Below are 20,830 nucleotides of genomic sequence, written 5' to 3' on the forward strand. Positions count from 1 at the left end.
TGAGGGCGGGAGATCGGGGAGAAAGTGAAGCGCAAGGGGGGGAACTCAGGAGAAGGGGTGGTGTGGGGGCGGGGCCTTGGAGGAACGGGCGGGGTTTAGGGGGAGGGCAACGTGGGAGCGGGGATTTGGGGAAGGCGTGAGGGCGGGGACTAGGAGGGAAGGGCGGTGGGAGGGCGGAGCATGGGGGAAGGAGCGATGCGGGGACGGGGATTAGGGGGAATGGGCGGAGCGAGGGTGGGGCCTGCAGGTGAAGGTGAAGCGTGAGCGAGGGGGCTCGAAGGAAGGGGGGCGGCCACGTTCCGGTGCTGGTGGCCCCCCCCGCACTTTTAGGGACCGGAAATTCCATCGCCCCTGCACACCCCCCGTCGCCAGAAAACTCCCCTTGATACACAGCCCGGCTCTCGCTGACCGGCTCCCTGCGCTGAGCGCAGCAGCGGGGGGCAGCGCAGGGCAGGGACGGTGCGGGTCCGGGGTCTGGATCAGTGGCGGAGGGACACGCCCCGACGGGCTGGTTCCGAGAGCGGGACTCCGGCAGCACGTGGCACACAGCGTCTGTTGCAGGCAGGGAGAGTAGTTGACACCCCGACGGAAGGCGTCACACGTCAGTGGGCGGGGTTATGCAGATCAGCGGTGTCTGACAGCAACACAGACCAGCTGGCTGAACCCAAGGAAGCAGGCGGAGAGAATTCTCTGTGTGGGAGCAGAATTCGGTGTGGAGAGTTGGTGCTTTGAGTGAGTGTGTCGGAGTCACTTCGGGGCAGCGATTGCCATTTAGCTATGAAGGGATGAAAGCAGGTCCTGGTGACATAGAAAGCAATGGGAGCGCGAGGGGAGCGTGCTGTTCTGAAGCAAGGTACTGTTTCTCGGCTCTTTGAGCTAAGATCAAGTGTAGGTAGTCTCTTGGTCTAGCCAAGGGTGTGATCAAGTGTTTTGATGTTTTTTGTCTTCTGGCCTCAAGATGAAAACCTTGCCTTTGTTTCTGGGACCTTGAAGTGAAAAAATTCTTTAAGTTATATCTGTTCTTATCAGTTTAATATCTGATATGTTCTTGATGTGAGAACTTTATATTAAATGGATTTTTGGAACAGGGAGATGGACTAGGAGCTTGCTTCATCCACTCCATGCATCAACCTGGTATTGCAGTACTGCTGGGTATGGTGCACTTCCCTTTGGTGAATTTATGCTGGTTCAAAAAACAGAAAAAAAAAACCTCTATGCTGTATCGCTGCTCAAAGCATTCCACTGTGTTTTCTATTGATTTGTCTAGTTTTTTTTTTTGTTTTTGAGGGGGCATCTACCCACTTTAGCAGCTGCTTTTTTCATTTCTACTCTACTGTTGTTTTATACAATTTTGAAAAGACTGGTTCTCATGCGTTACGGAAGTGTGGGCTTTGGGTCAGTGTCTCTCAGCCGTGTCCCCACAGGAAAGAATTGTTCTATTCCCTTCTTCTTGTGAAAATATTCCTGTTGTCACGCAGGGAGTAGAATGAGATCACATGGAGGAGAGAGCACTGTTCCAGGAGCTCCAGTATGGAACCAGTCCAGATCCAAGCAAAACAAGTGGTAAAACTCCCACTGACTTCAGTAAAACAAGATCAAGCCCTTAGAAGAGAGGACTGTGAGTCAGCGCTCCAAATGTTGGCAGCAAAGAACTTCCTAATAACGATGGCTTGCACACTAAGAAATGGGGTTCCGTGGTGACCCCGTTAAAAAGATGTGCCTCTTCCATTATGGGAACCATGATTCTGAATCAGTGCATCCCAAGCAACAATCCTTTGCAATTGTATTTGTCTCTGTACTCAGGGTAAGAAATTAGTTATCTGCCTAAAACAAGCAGGCAGTTTCAAAGGCAGTATTTGTGTAATTTGCATGCCTCAATAATGTTTTATGTATTATGCTGCTTATAAGGTGTCATGAATATTTAAGTGCACAAGGATAAATCCTCTTCATACAGTGTTACTTAGAATCATAGAATATCAGGGTTGGAAGGGACCTGAGGAGGTCATCTTGTTCAACCCCCTAAATCTTCCCAATAACGACAGACCCCCGAAGACGCCTCTTGCCCCGAGTTCACCTCCCGGATGGTGTTTTGGGGGAAAGAGGCGGTGCGGGATTGGGGATTCAGGGGAAGAGGCGGTGTGAGGCCGGGGCCTTGGAGTAACGGGCGGGGTTTAGGGGGAGGGGCAACGTGGGAGTGGGGATATGGGGAAGGCGTCAGGGCGGGGACTAGGAGGGAAGGGCGGTGTGAGGGCGGGGCATCGGGGAAGGGGCAATGCGGGGACGGGGATTAGGGGGAATGGGCGGAGCGAGGACGGGGCCTGCAGGTGAAGGCGAAGCTTGAGGGAGGGGGCTCGGAGGAAGGGAGGGCGGCAACATTCCGGAGCTGGAGCCCCCCCCCCACTTTGCACTTTTGGTGAGAAAAATAAAATTTCCGCTGCCCATGGTCCCTCCCTGGCACCCCAGGGGCTGGAGGTTATGGGGGGAAGTGAGCTTGAGTGTGCGGGGAACGTGTAGGGATATTAAAGAAGGTACTAACAGTGATCCCCCCAAGTGACAGTGAACCCCCCATAATTTGTCCCCCACACTTTAAAATCCAACAGTTTCACCTAGTATAAAAATCTCTTGGGTCTTCTGTTAAAACTTGTAAGCTACTGTCTGTAGAAACCATTGATTGTATCTGTCCTGTGAAAGATACTTTATTACTATGTAAAACTTACAAACAAGTTAACTGACTTTGTTCTGGAAGTGAGCACTATGTTACCACCCCTGCTGTGAGCCTTAAGCCGTTAATGGACTCTGTGCGCTACAGGCAGTTTATTCTGTAATTGATACAATGTAAACAAACGCTATAAGCCGTTAAGTGACTTTCACTTCATTGTAACAGCAACGCCTCCTAGGAACAGACCCCTCCGCCCCCCCCCCCGCTCTGTGATTAAAGGGCCGGGAGTCTCAAATGAATTAGCACACCCCCCAAAAGTGGTGGAGACAGTACATTAAAATATGGTTAAGATATGGAATGTATGCTGATGAATGCTTGATGTACATGAATGGTTAGGGAGGTGCCAGCCTAGAAAGGGAGTATCCATCTGCCGAAGAACGTCTCAAGTGGACTTATATTTACAATAAATGTGGCACCTTTGCCTTATCCCTCTTAATAAGATCCTGCTGGTTTTTATTCTATTGGTATAACAAACTCAAGGCGTTTCACTTTCTCCCCGATCCCCCGCCCTCACGCCGCCTCTTCCCCCGAATCCCCGCCCCCGCACCGCCTCTTCCCCCGAGTTCCCGCCCTTGTGCTTTCCCTTCTCCCTGAAACCCTGGCCCTGCCCCGCCCCTTCCCACAAGGCCCGGTCCCCACACCAGCCCCTTTCCCCCAATCACCCGCCCACACTCGCCCCTTCCCCCAATCCCTGCTCCCGGATTGCCCCTCCCCTCTGCGGCCCGCCTCTGCACTGTCCCTTCTCCCAAGGCCCGGCCCCCGCACCAGCCCTTTCCTCAAGACTCCACCCTCGCACTGCCTCTTTCCACGCTGCCATTCCTCCGAGGCCCCGCCCCCACGCTGCCCCCTCCCTCTAATCCCCACCCCTGCACCACCCCTTTCCATAAGGCCCCGCCCTCGCACCGCCCCTTCTCCCCAAGGCCCCGCCCTCACTTGCCCTTTCTACCCGAGCTTCCACCCTTGCCCCGCCCCTTCTCCCCAGGACCCTGCCCCGGCACCAGCCCTTCTCCCGGTGGCCCTGCCCCCGTGCCGCCTCTTCCCCGAGTCAGAGTCCCCACCACCATGCTGCCCATTCCCCCGGGTCCCCGCCCTCGCACGAGCCCTTCTCCCCAGGACCCTGGCCCTGCACCAGCCCTTCTCCTGGCGGCCCTGCCCCTGCGGCACTTCTTCCTCCAAGGCCCCGCCTTCGGCCCGCCCCTTCCCCTTCGGCCCCGCCCTTGCAACGCCCAGCAACGCAGGAACAGGCCAGACCGGGGAGCCGGGAGGGCAGAAACTTCCTTAAGAAAAAGAATCTGGGCCCAGCCTCCCGTTCCCGGGTGCCCTCGGGCACATCACGCAGTGTCTCTGGGCCTCAGTTCTCCTGTCCAGGAAATGGGGCTGGCGGGAAATGGGGCTGGCGGTGCTTCCTTGGATTCAGCCAGCAGGTCTGTGTTGCCGTCAGACACTGCTGATCTGCATAATCCCGCCCACTGACATGTGACGCCTTCCCTCGGGGTGTCAACTACATAGTTTTAACATAACTATGACCTTTCTATGACTTTTACTAAAATCTGCCATGAAGCCCACATTGCCAGATACACAAATCTCTTTCCAACAGCAGTTAGTAATAGAGAACATTTGTTTATAATCTATGAATATCGAGCTATTCTGATGAATGAGTTGCATTCTGCCATCTTCCCACGTCCACAGCCATCAGTCATTCTGTTTAGTTTGATGCTGAATTCAAATGTGTTCAGTTTCTCAGCATGTTACCACACAAAATCACTCTGTGAGTTACACATGACTGGGATATCTGAAAAAGCACACAACTACAACAAATATGTGCTTTCAGGGGTCATGTGCATATCTCTGCCAAAGTGACAAAAAAAGTGAAAATAAAATTAGAAACTAAAAACAATGTAGAATCAGAAAAAAGAATTTAAAAACTAGAGAGAGGAAACAGTACTCACAGCCTGTGAAATGACTAGTTCTGTATGACAGTTCATACTGTGCTATCAGGGATTTCATGTGCTTTTTTGGCAAATATTAAGTTGTGATAGATAAATAAAATAGACAAGTTTTTTCTTGTTTTCTGTGTTCTTTTCAAAGAATATAAATAAATAATTGTCATAACTATAAAGGGAAGGGTAATAGCTGTACTATAAAACCCCTCCTGGCCAGAGACTCCAAAATCCTTTTCCCTGTAAAGGGTTAAGAAACTCAGGTAACCTGGCTGGCATCTGACCTAAAGGACCAATAAGGGGACAAGATACTTTCAAATCTTGGGGGGGGGGAAGGCTTTTGTTTGTGTTCTTTGTTTGGGAGTGTGTTCGCTCTGGGGACTGAGAGGGACCAGACATCAATCCAGGTTCTCCACATCTTTCTAAACAAGTCTCTCCTATTTCAAACTTGTAAATAAATAGCCAGGCAAGGCGTGTTAGTTTTCCTTTGTTTTTCTCAACTTGTAAATGTACCTTTTACTAGAGTGTTTATCTTTGTTTGCTGTACTTTGAACCTGAGACTAGAGGGGAGTCCTCTAAGCTCTTTAAGTTTGATTACCCTGTAAGGTTAATTTCCATACTGATTTTACAGAGATGATTTTTGCCTTTTTCTTTAATTAAAAACCTTCTTTTTAAGAACCTGATTGATTTTTCCTTGTTCAAGATCCAAGGGGTTTGGATCTTGATTCACCAGGAGTTGGTGGGAGGAAGGAGGGGAATGGTTAATTTCTCCTTGTTTTAAGATCCAAGGGTTTGGGATTTGTATTCACCAGGGATTTGGTGAAGGTTTTTCAAGGTTTCCCAGGAATGGAATCCATTGAAATGGTGGCAGCCGAACCAGAGCTAAGCTGGTAGTTAAGCTTAGAAGTTTTCATGCAGGCCCCTACATTTGTACCCTAAAGTTCAAAGAGGGGATCCAGCCTTGACAATAATAAACGAGGAGACTGGGAGAAAGACTTGGAGAAACTAAGAGAGGGAAGCATTATATCATTGATTAATGTACATGTGAATATGACAGTTCTATTACATGAGATAAATAAAAAATGTCGCATATAAATAAAAAGCGGATACATTTAATGTCTGATATTTAATAGGCTATTTATCAGTATTAATTCTAACTGTGCCGCAGTTTATCCATCTTTAAAATGGAGAGAATACCTGTCTGCTCCACACTGGTTTTTGTGACTAGACTAAATGAACATCTGTACTTACTTTCCTGCACAGAAAGAAGCAGAATCATCTATTACATGACCTCGGTTCTGGCAGATAAGGCCAGAAGCTGTGGGCACAACTTAGGCCAAGCACTTGTGGAAATAACAGCTCCCAACACACCAGACTGCTGAAGCCTTTGAGGAAAAACCCTTCCTAAGAATCCAGCCACAACAATCCATCTCCTTCACCATCCAAGTTCTGGAACACTCCTGAAACCTCTGTGACAGCAGCTCCATGGCAATCATTTCTACTTCAACGGTTTCCTTGTAATCACTGCAGAACCCTGCACCTCTGGCTTTCAGAACAGCTACGGCAGGGCACTAATGTTTAGCTAGGCTCACATCTTTGATCACACCCATCATGTTTGGCAATCTCAGATGTGGTGCTTTCTGGCAAGAATGTAGAAATCACATCAGATAAAAATTAAGACCCACAGCAGCAGAGACCAATGCTTAATTATATGTTTTAAAAAGCCAAAAGAGAGACACTCTTCCTACAGCATTTCATGTAGCATACCACACTAAGGGAATTAGAGTGAATGACAAATGGCCAAAGGAACTTAAGGTAATTAAGCCCTTTCGTACATAGAAGTATTACATATCTACGTAGTATGTGCTAAGTAAAGTTTGAGATATCACATCCATGGAGCAGTTTTCTTTTTAAAAGTAAGATCCGTTAACCTGTAGTCAGTAACACAAAATGTCTTAAGACCCTATCAGTGTTTGTTAGTAGTTAGAGCAGGGGTGTGAAAGTCAAAACTTGAATTCAGTTCCCACCTCTGTCAATGACTTCCCTGACACCACTTACACTCACTCCACCAAAATGAGATTAATAATAATTAATTACTTCACAAGAGTGTTCTGTTGTTTAATTAATGTTTGGCACTTTAATATTTGATGATGAAAGGATCAGAAAGAGTTAATTAGGGTATTGCTGTAATATCTGATATTTAGAGCAGTTGTCAGTTTATAACTATAAATGTATTTGTACAATGTATGGCTTGATGAAAAAGATATAGAATGCTTTTCTTCAGCAGGTACTTTACTTCAAAAGACAAAGTAGATCATTGAAATATTCTCTGTAGTCAGTCCCTGGGGCACAGATGTTAAGCAATTTCTACAAGTCACAGTCAGTCGAAGCAGAACCATAAAAAGAACCCAGATCTCCTGATCCGCCTGTTCTATCCTCCTCTCTCTAGCTACCTGTCATGTGATGAACTACACCTTCTGTGATGGACTACTTTTACTGAACCAGAGCTGACTGCAGACAGACATCAGAGATGCCGGCTGTTAGCCAAGCATGGGAAGCAGAACTCGGGATCTTCAGCTGCAAAAATAGGCCTCTGTCACTTGAGCACAAAGAGAATTACCACCAGTTCTCCCTAAACTTGGAGCTTTGATTTATCTTTTTGGGCTAGTCTCTAGAGAGGGCACATACTCATAAACAAATGAGCAGGGCGGGGGTGCACACATATATAACAGCCACTACATCACCCCCTTTTTGTGAGTTAACACCTGGTTGTCATGGCAATTGCACCACAGCCTTCATTGTGACATCCTCTAGCCCAAGCAAAGCTATCGAGGCAATGAACAAAAATCAGGGCTCAACTTGGCCTCAGAGAGAGACAGTTGGTGCCGTGCTATACTGTAGCAATTTTGAGTTTTTAGTACGTACAAGATTTGGCATTCAGACCTCAGAAGTAAGTGAGATTTTCCGTGTACCCAATATAATAGAACTGTGTGAGGTTTTTTATGAATGGAGTTGTGGGGCCACAGGGGTTTCAGCCTAGTTCTCAGTGGGCATTAGATAGATTATTCCTGTAACTTTGAACCTAGATGATTCCAAATGAAAACAAAGCTAACAAAGAAAATCCTGAAAGAATCTTAACCTAAATAGGACTTAATCAGTCTCTTAAACAGAGGGATATTGTATGAGATATGGGAACAGTTTTAAGGCCATCTTCAACTGCAGAGATCACCTCATTGTTTAATTAATTCCTTTGCCCTATCATTAATGAGATGAGTACCAACCTGAAAAACAGTCCTATCTTCACAAGTCAATAATAATCCTTTGTCTAGCCAGTGATCCTAAATATATGTAGATAGAGAGAGAGAGAGAGAGGGAGAGAGAGAGAGAGAGCACCAATCACCATAACATCTCTCTATCCATCTATCAAATTATGGAAGTACTATTTACCTCTCACATAACACAAGAAAAAGGGGTCACCCAATGAAATTAATAGGCAGTCGATTTAAAACAAAATGAAGTACTTCTTCACACAATGCATAGTCAACCTGTGGAATTCATTGCCAAGGGATGTTGTGAAGACCAAAAGTATAACTGGGTTCAAAAAAGAATTAGATAAATTCATGGAGGACAGATCCATCAGTCGCTATTAGTCAAGATGGTCAGAGACTCAATCCCCATGCTCCAGGTATCCTAAACCTCTAGTGCTAGAAGCTGGGACTGTACAACACTTGAAATTGCCCAGTAATGTTCATTCCTTCTGAAGCACCTGGCACTGGTCACTTTCAGAAGACAAGATACTCCCATTGTCCGACCATCTCTCTTTAAATGCATGGAAGATTTCCCTAATGTCTAATATAAATTTCTCTATTTTTATTCAGTTAAGATCTCAGAACCCATTCGTGGAGGATGGAGTACCTAAGGTCGAGGGTGGATTCTTGGTAAGAAGATAAGAAAAGTTTTACATTGTACACACTGTACAGAGTGACAGAGTGTGTGTGGGGGGGTGCGGTGGGCGGGGAGTGACAGGGAAAAAGGTCTGAGTTTGAGCCACATAGTGTAGCCAAAAAGCCTCAGAATACCATGTAGGCCACTGACAGCTTCACACAGAATCCTGCAGGCAGCTCTGCTTAGTGTATAGTGTCACATGTCTCCTTCTGAACCCCCTAACAGTTGAGTGGTTAAATGTCAGGGTTCCTCTCAGAGATCCCTTCCTAAAATAATAGTTGTAGGTGCCTCAAAAACTCATTAAGACACCCTTTTAAATCAGGTTTCCTGCTCAATGCTGGAGTCAGCAATCCTTTAGCTCCTCTACTGTTCACAGCATTCCTTAAACCCACAGTTCATAAATTGCTTTGGTTATTGGTAAAATACTCTGATTAGGAACTCATTGGGATATTGTCTGTCATTTTACACAGAATAATAAACAGACTGTGTATTCCAACCCTAAACCCTCCTCCCAGTGCCCTACCCATTCCTAACATTTTGTTGTTTCCATTTAATTTAGGATGAAGGTTCCATCAAGGGTCCACACCAAATTGTCAGCTATGTTTTGGCCCCTAACCTACTTTGTCTTGCCGAGTGCAGCCTCCTCACCTTTTATAAAGGTAGATCCATCCTTGATCAGGTAATTCTGGCAATGAGCATACTCCATGCCCTAGGTTAGAGTACTTTGGGGGCTGCAGGGTTTCAGGTACATGTATGGAACAGGGCCCCCATCTTTCTGAAAATGTGGATGCAGCACTGTTCAAAAAACTCTTCCTTCGCCAGGGGTTGGGGTGTCCTGCCTGGACCCCGGCAAAGTCTGGGAATGCCCACATCTGGAGCTTGGGACCCATTTTTTCTAGTTCATGATGCTCTCAAGAGTGAGAAAAGAAGGGAATTAGGAACAGAAAATACAGCAGTCACATGTTTAGTGTGATCTCAACTTTGCTCTCTGTATTTCACTGGGACTGTAGGGTAGGCAGGGGGTGAGGAACAGCTCTACTAAGAGGACAACATACTTACAAAGGTATTTCTACAGTGTAGTTTGGGGAAGGGGCAACTGAGAGCTCCTCCAAAGATCTCAATTACTTGTAAAGAGATTATTCCCTAAAATCCTTTGCCCCTGAGTAATGGAACACTCCATCCCTGATTCAATGGAGTTTATTTTCGCCTTTGGTAGTGACCAAGACCAAGAAGAATGGCTGGTGAGATACAGCACATGGTGAGACAGCTGATGGCCACATAGGAATTAGGGAGTCATGGGGCTCACTGCTTTTCCTCTCTCTTGCCCATTTATGAGACTATGATAATCCTGATATGAGAATTTAGGAGTCTGCGGGAGCCCAGTTCCCCAAACTGATTTGAAATTTCTGTTGATGAAACAATAGAGATTTTATTAGAGGATGGAAGAAAGTCACATTAACATTGATTTTACCAGGCTGTGGGATCATTCAGTGTTATTAATGTAAATTATGGTATATGAGGAGGCAGGAGATACAGGAGAGAATTCCTTTCCTGATACTCATATTTCCTTTCCATTCATGTTATTTTAGGATGAATACTCCAGCATGGCGTCACTTGATTAGTGACTCTCCTTTGCCTGCCGCTGTACTCCCCGAGGATCAGTTCTTTGGGATTAATGAAAGTTCCCCCAAACAGACCAGACCCTCTACCCCTGAGTGAGTATTGGGATTTCTTCACTTCTTTATCTTTATGTATATTGGGGAGGGTGCATGTCCAAGTTTGTGCAGGGCTTTGGGTGTAGACAATATGGTTACCACATTTCTAAAAAGATAAACACATAACAATATATTCTCTGCAGTCATTGTAAGGAAGAACTACATTCTCTTTTACCCTTGTCATTTTCTGACCAACAACCAGCTCCAACCATTCCTCCTCACGTTAACATTCTCTTGCAATGCAAATACACCTTTCCCGTAATCCTGACTTCACCCTGCTTCTATCTGGTTAGTGATTGTCATATTCTCCCCTATCACTGCACTTCAGTGGAAGGGGAAAGTCTTAACATATTTGCCGAGTGATTCAAAGACTCAGGGTATGTTTACACTATCTGTCGGATCAGTGGGCAGTGATCGATCCAGCAGGGGTCGATTTATCACATCTAGTCTAGACGTGATAAATCGACCCCCTAACGCTCTCCCATCGACTCCTGTACTCTGCCACCGTGACAAGCACAGGCAGAGTCAACAGTGGCCCACAGTGAAGACAGTATGTTGACTTCAGCTACATTAGTCACGTAGCTGAAGTTGAGTAACTTAGATCGATCCCCCCCAGTGTAGACCAAGCCTCAGTTACTGCTTTGGCAAAGGAGTTTACTACTATTTAATTTAGAGCAGACCCTCTTCCATTCAGTGAGTACAGGAGATCTACTGTGCAGGTACATCTTTCTTTCTTTTGTGCGGGGAGGGGTCAGTAAAGGCTCAGGGTAAAGCATGGAATAGAGTTGCCATCTATCTGAAAACCTAAATACAAGAGGATTATGTTGCTCCAGGCATTCTAAGGAGGCACCAAATTCCTCAGGACACTGGCCGACCGACATCTTCCCCCAACTATTGCTTCTCATCTTAGCATTTACATCAAGACAGAATGATTCTTTACTTTCCAATTTATATCGTGTCATCAGAGCTTTAAAGAGCAGCATAGAAGGTCTCAGCCCAAAAGAGCTTACAAGGCAGCAGATTGATACAGATCTTACTGAGAGGTGGTAAAATGGGAATGTGCTGATGCAAATGTTTGTGCTTCTTTTTCCTTGAGACAGAGATCTTCTTCATCTCCAACTTCACAGTCTCGGGCAGACCAACTGAAGAGTGGGCCATCTTCTGCCCAGCAAATACTGCGTCTCTCTTCAGTTCCTCCCTCCTCAAACACCACACAGGGTGATACGTCAGTGTAGGGAATAGGGTGGAGGCATGTAATATGACAATCATCTTCCTGAAAGAGAAAGTGTTGGATGATCACACCTTGCAGGCATTTTAAGGAAGCACGAGCTTCTGGATCACTCAGGGCACTGCCTGGTCTATGACAAAACTTGGTCATAGCTTCTCATTTTAGCATGTCCTTCAAAAGTCAATATCCTTTACCCCTGGGAGAATTCTGTGCCAAAAAAAAATCAAAATCAAAATTCTGCATCCTTTATTTGTCAAAATAATGCAATATAATCACATCAGATTCAACTGTTTTGGTAATTTACTTAAACTACAATACAGAAAAATCACAATAACTATTCAGCATTTCCTAAGCACATAAAAGTTAAGTTACAAACACTTGGTAACTAATACCCTTTCATTTAAATTACATTACAGAACACAAAACAGCAACAACAAAAAAAGTAGACTGTCATTTTAAATTGTTCAGACTTTCACACATGAAAGTCATACAGTTTTGGTAATCATTGTCCTGGACCTGGCTGGGTACTTTGGGAAGTGCTTGGTTCTGATTGTCCAGGCATTTTATTGACTCTTTGGTAAATGTTTTATTTGCCCTCAAAGTCTTTTTTTTAATGGGTAAGTAAAATTAATCCTGAGCTGTATTCTAACCCCATTGTGCGCCTTTGGCACAGAAATAAATTGAGAAAGCACATAGATCTTCCTAGCTGAGGATTCCCTTACTGTCATTTATAATAAGGCTCCTTTACATCACTCTGGCAATGTAGGGGCCTTAAAGCTTTTACAGGTTTTATGCTCCTGGGGAAATTGACTGAGAAAGGGAAGAGTTAACTAACAATAGCAACATTAACAACATTCACTGTAACAGTCAGGCTGCTACATTTCTGCTTCAGAGAATGAGATCAATTAACCAACAACAGCAACTTTAACGACGTTACTAACTCCATTGTCAGGTTGCTAATGCCTCAGATCAATTAACTCAGGCAGGGCTACTACATTTGTGCCTCTAGACTGCCTTGTGCATAATTAAAAGCCCTACCCTTCCACACCAGTCAGCTGTTGTAGCAAGGGAGAGGGACAGAGTCTCTCTCTCTCTCTCTCTCTCTCACTCTCTCTCTCTCGATTGTTCACGCACATACCACATACCACCACCCCCCCAATGGTGATCATGGAGGCATGCATGCCTGGCCCCCCGCCCCTCTCTCTGAGGTTGCTCGATGCATGCTGCAACAGATGCGCTGCGGGGGAAGAGGCCGTGTCCCTCGGTAGATTTAATTTGCCTTTTTCTGTGCAGGGGCACAGAAAAATGTGGGTCATATGAATTCCTCTAGCAAGTATAATATGGAGATATACCTATCTCCTAGAACTGGAAGGGACCTTGAAAAGTCATTGAGTCCAGCCCGCTGCCTTCACTAGCAGGACCAAGTACTGATTTTGCCCCTGATCCCTAAGTGGCCCTCTCAAGGATTAAACTCACAACCCTGGGTTTAGCAGGCCAATCCTCAAACCACTGAGCTATCCCTCCCCCACATTTCATCTTTACCCTGTATCATGCTGTCTTGTTCCTTCTCTGTTGTGTGAGAGTGAGGGCCTTGTTTCCTTTATCACAGACTCAGTTATATGCAATATTAAATGAATTTTACAGTTAAAGTCTGGAGTCACTAGTTCTCCTGCCCTTGCCTAGTTCCTCTCTCTTGTCAAACACAATCATTAGCAGCGACTCTAATTATTCATGCTTATGAGATTGGGAACAGGATCTAGTTTTCCACAGTTCCTTGGCATTGTCTCCTGCAACCTTCTCCAGAACAATACAGATTAGCTAGACATGCAAATCAGTGGAGTTTGCTCTACTAAACACTTTGAAATATACTGGAGTCTACTGTTCTCTACCCACAGTTCTTTGCTTGCTTCTTCTGATTCACTGTGGGGAAGGCGGCTCTGTATTTTATCCTTTTGAAGAGTCATGTAGATCCATCTGGCTGGTGAAGTTGAGAGTATATTAACATGGACAATAAAAGCAAATGGGAGAGGTAAAATGGGGATTGTTCAGCTGTGTCTAATATTCTATTTCCATTTTTCTTATTTCAGGTGGATGCCATCTTCCTCAGGAACTTTCAGAAGCCACAGCCAATAATATGCTTAAGGTTGGCGGGTTGTCTGTGGGCAAGGACTGGGCTGCCTTCCAAGGTCTCTGAAAGCGAGGGATCATTGTCCAGGATGGGTTGTAGATCACTGATGGTGCGTTGGAGAGGTTTAAGCAGAGGACTGTAGGTGATAGCCAGTGGAGTTCTGTTGGCTTCTTTCTTGGGCTTGTCTTGCAGCAGGAGGCATCTGGGTACACGTCTGGCTCTGTTGATTTGTTTCCTTATTTCCTCATGCGGGTATTGTAGTTTTGAGAATCCTTGGTGAAGATCTTGTAGGTGTTGGAGCAAATGCAGTTGTACCTCAGTGCTTGGCTGTAGACAATGGATAGTGTGGTATGTCCGGGATGGAAGCTGGAGGCATGAAGGTAGGCATAGCCATCCTACAGCAAAGAAAAACTTCAGAACCAGACTTCAAAGAGAAACTGCTGAGCTTCAGTTCATTTGCAAATTTGACACCGTCAGCTCATTATTAAACAAAGACTGTGAATGGCTAGCCAACTACAAGAGCAGTTTCTCCTCCCTTGGTTTTCACACCTCAACTGCTAGAAGTCTGCCTCACCCTTCCTGATTGAACTAACCTCATTATCTCTAGACTGATTCCTGCCTGCATATTTATACCTGCCTTTGGAAATTTCACTATCAAAGAAACTGAGGAACCACCTGATCAGCATCCTATACAGCAAACAGGAAAACATCAAAAAAGAACTCTCCAACCTGGAGACCTTCATAAATAACCAACCCTCCACACAAACAGACTTTACTAACATCAGACAGGAGATCTACATTACACACTTCACCTTTCTACAAAGGAAAAAGGACCGCAAGCTGTCTAAAATCCTACCTGCCACATGGGGCCACGATAGAATAGTGGTACCCCTAACTCACCCAGCAATATCGTCAATTTATCCAGCGACACACTCAACCCGGCAGAAGTCTGTCCTATCTCGGGGACTCTCTTCTTGCCCCACCACCTGCACGAACATGATGCAGTTCTGCGGTGATCTGGAAGCCTACTTTCCCCATCTCCGACTCAAAGAATACTTTCAAGATAACACTGAACAGTGCACTGATGCACTGATACTCAGATACCCTCCCACCAACAACACAAGAAGAACTCCACATGGACTCCTCCTGAGGGTCGAAATGACGGTCTGGACCTATACATAGAATAGACCTATACATAGAAACAACCCTGACATTATAATCAAAGAGGCTGATAAAGGAGTTGCTGTTGTCATCATGAACACGTCTGACTACCAAAAGGAGGCTGCCAGACAACTCTCCAATACCAAATTCTACAGGCCACTTTCCTCAAATCCCACTGAGGAATATACTAAGACACAGCAATATCATCAATTTATCCAGCTCCACACTTAACTCGGCAGAAGCGACTGTCCTATCTCGGGGACTCTCTTTTTGCCCCACCACCTGCACGAACATGATACAGTTCTGCAGTGATCTGGAAGCCCTCTAGTCTATAAGGTGCCACAGGACTCTTTGTTGCTTTTCATACCAGAGGTTCCCAACCTGCTTTACAAACCAACTCCCCAACAGTCTGAATCACTAGTGATCCCAATTGCTATGGACCTGCATTCATTCCACAAGTGGAACTCCCTTGGATGGCAGTTGATGTTTTGCATGCAGAATCATAGAATATCAGGGTTGGACGGGACCTCAGGAGGTCATCTAGGCCAACCCCCTCCTTAAAGCAGGACCAATGCTCAAACTATTGAGCAATCCCTCCCCCGTCATGCTATGGAGATCCACACTGCACATTAGAGTAGGAAATATTGCTGAGTCTGTGCAGAATGAGAGACAAAGCACTGGTATAAGTAAGCCCCTCATAGTGAGATGTAAGATTTTGATAAATAGTCTTTCAAATAAAAGCTCTGGGTTTTGCATCTTTTACTCCTGAGTGGTGCAGATTCATGCAAGCAGGCTGTGATGCGGTGTTCATGGCCAAACAAGGCCTGAAGGGGTAAGTTATGCCAATTTACCTATAGGCTGCACATGGAGGAAAGCCAGGAAATGTTAAGGCCTAATTGGCCTAATCTTGATCTCCAGGCCTTGTGTGGGGTGGAAACCCCATCGCACAGGCCCACAAGCGTAAGTATAATTCAGATCTGAGTAAGGGTTGCAGCACTAGGTCCATAAAGTATCAAGTCAGCCAGCTATCTCTCACCAACATCGAACTGTGTTTGGCCCAGATCCTCAAAGGTATTTAGGTACATAGGCTAATATGTACAAAAAGGACTTAGGCATAGGATGATCAGTATCACAACACCTAACCTTTAGGCCACTAGGCAAAGCGATAGGCACCTTTGAATGCAATCCACAAAGCCAGCATGCTAGGAGCCACCTAAGCCATCCAGCAGGAGATGTAGACAACAGGGGCGTATCCTAAGTCCCACGCTTCTCTCAGAGTTCAGCACCTATCTCTGCTAGAGATCCATGAACTGAGGTAAGAAAGGCATTAGGCCACCTAAGCGGTGAATGGGCCTGATTTGACAGGTGTGCTCAGATGCCACCAACTGGATCAGGACTTTTAGATGAGTTTACACAAAACAGCTGGGGTGGGAGAGAGAAAGAGGGAGAAAAAACAGCTCTCTTATTACCTTTAGCCTAGTGGTTAGAGTACTCACCCAAGATGTGGAAGACAATCCCCCACCCCCACCTGAGAGGAAGCAGGGATTTGAACAGGGATCTGCCACATCTGAGATGAGAACCCTAATCACTATGGTATGGAATATCCTGATCTGGGGCTCCCTCAGTCTCTTCTATTGAAGTTTTCCAACTTAAATTAAATATTAATTGGGCTAGACAAAGTTAAATGACACTACAGCTTAGTGATTAGAGCACTCACCTGAGTGATGTAGATCCCTGTTAAAATTCCTTCTCCTCATCAGGCAGAGGAGGGACTTGAACTGGGGGTCTCCCACATCCCATAACCACTAAGCTAAAGATTATAAAGGAAGGTTCCCTTCACCACCTGCATCTGTTGTGTTAACTCAGCTAATGGGCCCAATCCAGTAAGCAGCCTCTGGGCATGCCTACCTGATCAGGCCCAGCATGCAATTTAGGTGGACAAATGCCTGTTTTCCCTGGTTTGTGGATCAGTCTGGAGCACAGACAGGAGATGGCGTCTGAGCGCCTGCGGTGAGGCAGCACAGCACATGCACACAGGCAGAAATGTAGGCACCTAGGGTACTCCCTCTGCACATGATTCGCCACTGAATTAGTTTAGGAACGTACAAAGGTAAGCAGCCGTCAAAGGGGAGTTTTATGGATCTCAGTGGGGCTTACAAATGGGACTTAGGCACATAAGTACCTTTGTGGATCCCACCTCTAACTCCTGTCAAAGTTAGATTCAAGACTCACAATTTGTTAGACCACTCTGTTTATTAGTACAGCGCTCTGCTAATACATTCAGATAATGTGAGCACCATGCAAGACCCACACTACCTTATTTTATACAGATAAAAAGGGCGAGACCTTAACAAGAGGACAAAGATAAGCAGAACTGAAAAGTTTACCTGAGGCTAGACATACATATTCAATTTCCTTACTAACTTTTACAGATCTCTGGCTAATGGTCCAGCATTAGGTTAAGCGGACCCATTGTTTACGCCTTAATGTTCCTTTTCCTGACACCTGTATTTCAACATTCCTTATTTCTGCTTAAAAAGGTACATACAGCATTTCTTCAATCCATTCTATTTTTACAATATAATTCATTCTACTTTCACAATCCCTCCTTTTGGTCAAGCTACGCTATGACCAAGAATTACTGGGTTCCACATATTAACCGTTCTTTATCCCTTTCTTCATCAGCGATATTCAAAATCATCATATTAGCACTCTGTTTTGGGACAGTCACCTGGTTGGCATACCTTACACAATTCTGGATACAACAGGAGATTAACTGAAAACATACAAAAATCATTAGGATTCCAAACAGGATAGTCAGGGCTCCCTGAAACAACCAGTTTCCTATGCCAGAGAAATTGAACAGGTTACTTAGCCACTTCCATAAAGAACTCGGCTCTTCATGGGGAAGATATACGATTTGTTCTAAGTGGCTAACGCGATCTAGTACCTCATTGGTGTCGTCAGGTATAAACACACAACATTCTTTTCCAATGAGAGCACAGGTCCCTCCTTTGGCCACCAGCACTATGTCCAATGCTTGACGGTTTTGGAGGGCCATCTGTCAGATCGCCCCTGTTTCTTTGGCCAGGGCTCTTAAACTCTCTCCGGTTTCATTGCCATTATTTCAACTACTGCTTGTAACCTTAGGAGCCTTTTTGCATGGTGTATTACTCCCCCAAGTGGGATAAGGGAACCGCCAATGGCCTCTTCCCAGGTTAAGGGGCTTATGTTATTTACATACCATTGGGCATCTGGTAAATCCCTTCTTCTTCTCCTGAAATTACGGAGGCGTTCTCGTGGGAAGGACCCTAGCACTCGGAATACTGGGAAGAGTCGGGCAGGATAACAGATACCTGACCAGTTAGCTGGTAACGCAGTATAAGCTTTGGTCCCACAAACCCAATGATGGCCTATTAAGGCCGGGAAGGGTCGGTTGCACCCATTTGTCACATAGGTGCCTGCAAAGAAGGAGTAATATCCTCCAAAGGGCACAGGGTAATTCTCCTTACGAGGAGTGGTGTTATTTGCATGGCATTGAAAGATTGTATTGTTTTCACTAAGGTTACTGTAGGGGGAACAGGAGATTGATTTTTCTGTTTGATCCCAGGTCGAGAAAAAATTCATAACCCCATACCTGGCCCACCACTCTTTAGTTTTGTTCGAATAATCCCATACACAATTGGCCACAATATGCCGAAGGCAACGGCTTTTTCCCAGATCCAACCCTGTCCCATTACACACCCAACACCAATGACCTTTTCCCTCCACCACACTTAGCCATTTAGATACATTTATTCCCACTGCTTCCCAAGTGTCATTATTGTTCCATGTTTTGTTAAACGGACGAGGTCCTCCAGTGAGCTCTGGGGAATTGAGTGGGATTGCCAGGACAGGAACACCAGCTTGAGAGTGGGCTGGGATGTGGCTGCAGACCCAGCAATTAGAAATATTAAGGGTCTGAGCTATCCACACTTGCTGCTGGATAAAAGAATTGTCATTGTGAACTCCCCAGACCTTAAGATACCAGCAGCCGAGGAACAGGCGCCACCAGAGGCGCATGTCGGAGGCAAGGCCCTTCCGGTTCTGACAACCTCAACTGAGGGAACCGCAGTCACAGTTTTACATCCACCAGGGAGCAGGCGCTAGGCTCACTACTGCTTCTTCTTGGGCCTTGCTTTAGGTCATCGTCTCCTTCTGGCAACCCTTACGAGAGCGTAGATGGTAAGGTATTGCAGGCTGTTCCTCTACGTCTTCTTCTGGAGTCAAAATTGACCCTGTATGGTTCTGAGGTGATGATTGGTTCGCTGGGGATGGTGCCTTCTTACACTGCAAAGCATGTATCCACGCTGCGATGCCAGATAGTTTAACAGCCATCTGGGTAGTAAGCAGTACCTGATGAGGACCCTTCCACCGGAGCTCCAAGGTGTGTTTTCGATGATAGTGCCGTACGTAGACCCAATCAACTGGCTTGAGGTCATGGCAAACGTCAGAGGTGGGTTCCGTTGGCCAGGCAGCTCGAACCTGTGAATGGAAGTGACTTACGGCTTGCATTAATCCCTTGCTATTTGAAGGAGCGTACTGTGTGTCAAATTCAAGTCTGGGACTGGAGTAAAGGTAGCCATAGCTCGCATAGGGCGTCCCATAGCAATTTCAAAGGGACTCAATTTATGCCTTTGGGATGGAGTGGATCGCATTTCCATAAGGGCCAGCGGTAAAGCCGCTGGCCAGCTTAACCCTGTAGAGTCACAAATTTTAGCAAGCTTATTCTTAAGTACACCATTTCGTCTTTCAACTGCACCCACGCTCTGTGGGTGGTAGGGACAGTGGAACAGGTGTGTGATATATAACACACGATCCAAGTGTTGAACAAGTTGTCCGGTAAAATGTGTACCCCGATCACTGGACAGAGTGGCAGGAATTCCCTTGGCAGGCATAATATGATTTAATAAACATTTGGCAACAGACAGTGCGTCAGCCTTTCGACAAGGAAAGGCTTCGATCCAACCAGAAAATAAACATACCATAACCAAAATAAATTCATATTCTTGTCACTTAGGCATTTGTACAAAATCAAGTTGCCAATGCAAGAATGGTGTTTGGGGCAGGCCCCGGAACCCCTGAGCCACTTTTACAGGTTTACCAATATTGTGGCTTTGGCAAGTGGTACAGGTGGCACAGTGGTGGGTTGCAAAAGCGCTGAAATGGGGGGCCCACCATCCTGCCTTAGTTACATAACTTAGTTACCCTTGCCCCAAGACTCCGCCTTCGCGCCGCCTCTTTCCCCGAGTCCCCACGGTCACGCTGCCGTTCCTCCGAGGCCCCGCCCCCGTGCTGCCCCCTCCCTCTAATCCCCACCCCTGCACCGCCCCGGTCTGGCCTGATCCTGGGTCGCTGGGCGGTGCAGGGGCGGATCCCAGGGGGAAGGGGCAGGCTGAGGGCGGGGCGTTGGAGGAAGTGGCGGCGCGGGGGCAGGGCTGCCGGGAGAAGGGCTGGTGCAGGGGCAGGGTCCTGGGGAGAAGGGGCAATGTGAGGCCAGGGCCTGGGGGGAAGGGGCAGTGCCAGGGCGGGGACCCAGGGGGAATGGGCAGCGTGGTGGTGGGGACTCCGACTCGGGGAAGAGGCGGCGCGGGGGTGGCAGCTCGGGGTGAAGCGGTGGGGCAAGGGCGGGAGCTCGGGTAGAAAGGGCAATGTGAGGGCGGGGCCTTGGGGAGAAGGGGCGGTGCGAGGGCGGGGCCTTATGAAAAGGGGCAGGGCCTCAGAGGAATGGCAGCGTGGCCGTGGGGACTTGGGATAAGAGGGGGCGCGAGGGCGGAGTCTTGGGGAAAGGGCTGGTGCGGGTGCGGGGCCTTGGGGGAAGGGGCGGTGCAGAGGTGGACCCTAGAGGGGAGGGACAATCCGGGAGCAGGGATTGGGGGAAGGGGTGAGTGAGGGCGGGTGATTTTGGGAAAGGGGCGGGGCAGGGCCAGGGTTTCAGGGAGAAGTGGAAGGACA

General features: G+C 46.6%; 1 long non-coding RNA gene and 1 pseudogene across 1 annotated transcript; both read left to right on the forward strand.

The window, feature by feature from the left end:
• The first annotated feature begins 659 nt into the window (after positions 1-659).
• LOC101948359 (uncharacterized) lies at positions 660-15,596 on the forward strand. The gene is made up of 8 exons (XR_010592091.1): positions 660-853; positions 1,479-1,852; positions 5,923-6,474; positions 7,109-7,609; positions 8,538-8,597; positions 9,164-9,283; positions 10,194-10,319; positions 13,635-15,596. It is a non-coding gene; the product is annotated as an uncharacterized LOC101948359 (long non-coding RNA).
• Positions 1,000-1,168, forward strand: LOC112061499 (U2 spliceosomal RNA; annotated as a pseudogene).
• Positions 15,597-20,830: the final 5,234 nt, after the last annotated feature.

This window comes from Chrysemys picta, chromosome 12 (genome assembly GCF_011386835.1).
Source record: "Chrysemys picta bellii isolate R12L10 chromosome 12, ASM1138683v2, whole genome shotgun sequence".
In the NCBI taxonomy this organism is placed as follows: domain Eukaryota; kingdom Metazoa; phylum Chordata; order Testudines; family Emydidae; genus Chrysemys; species Chrysemys picta.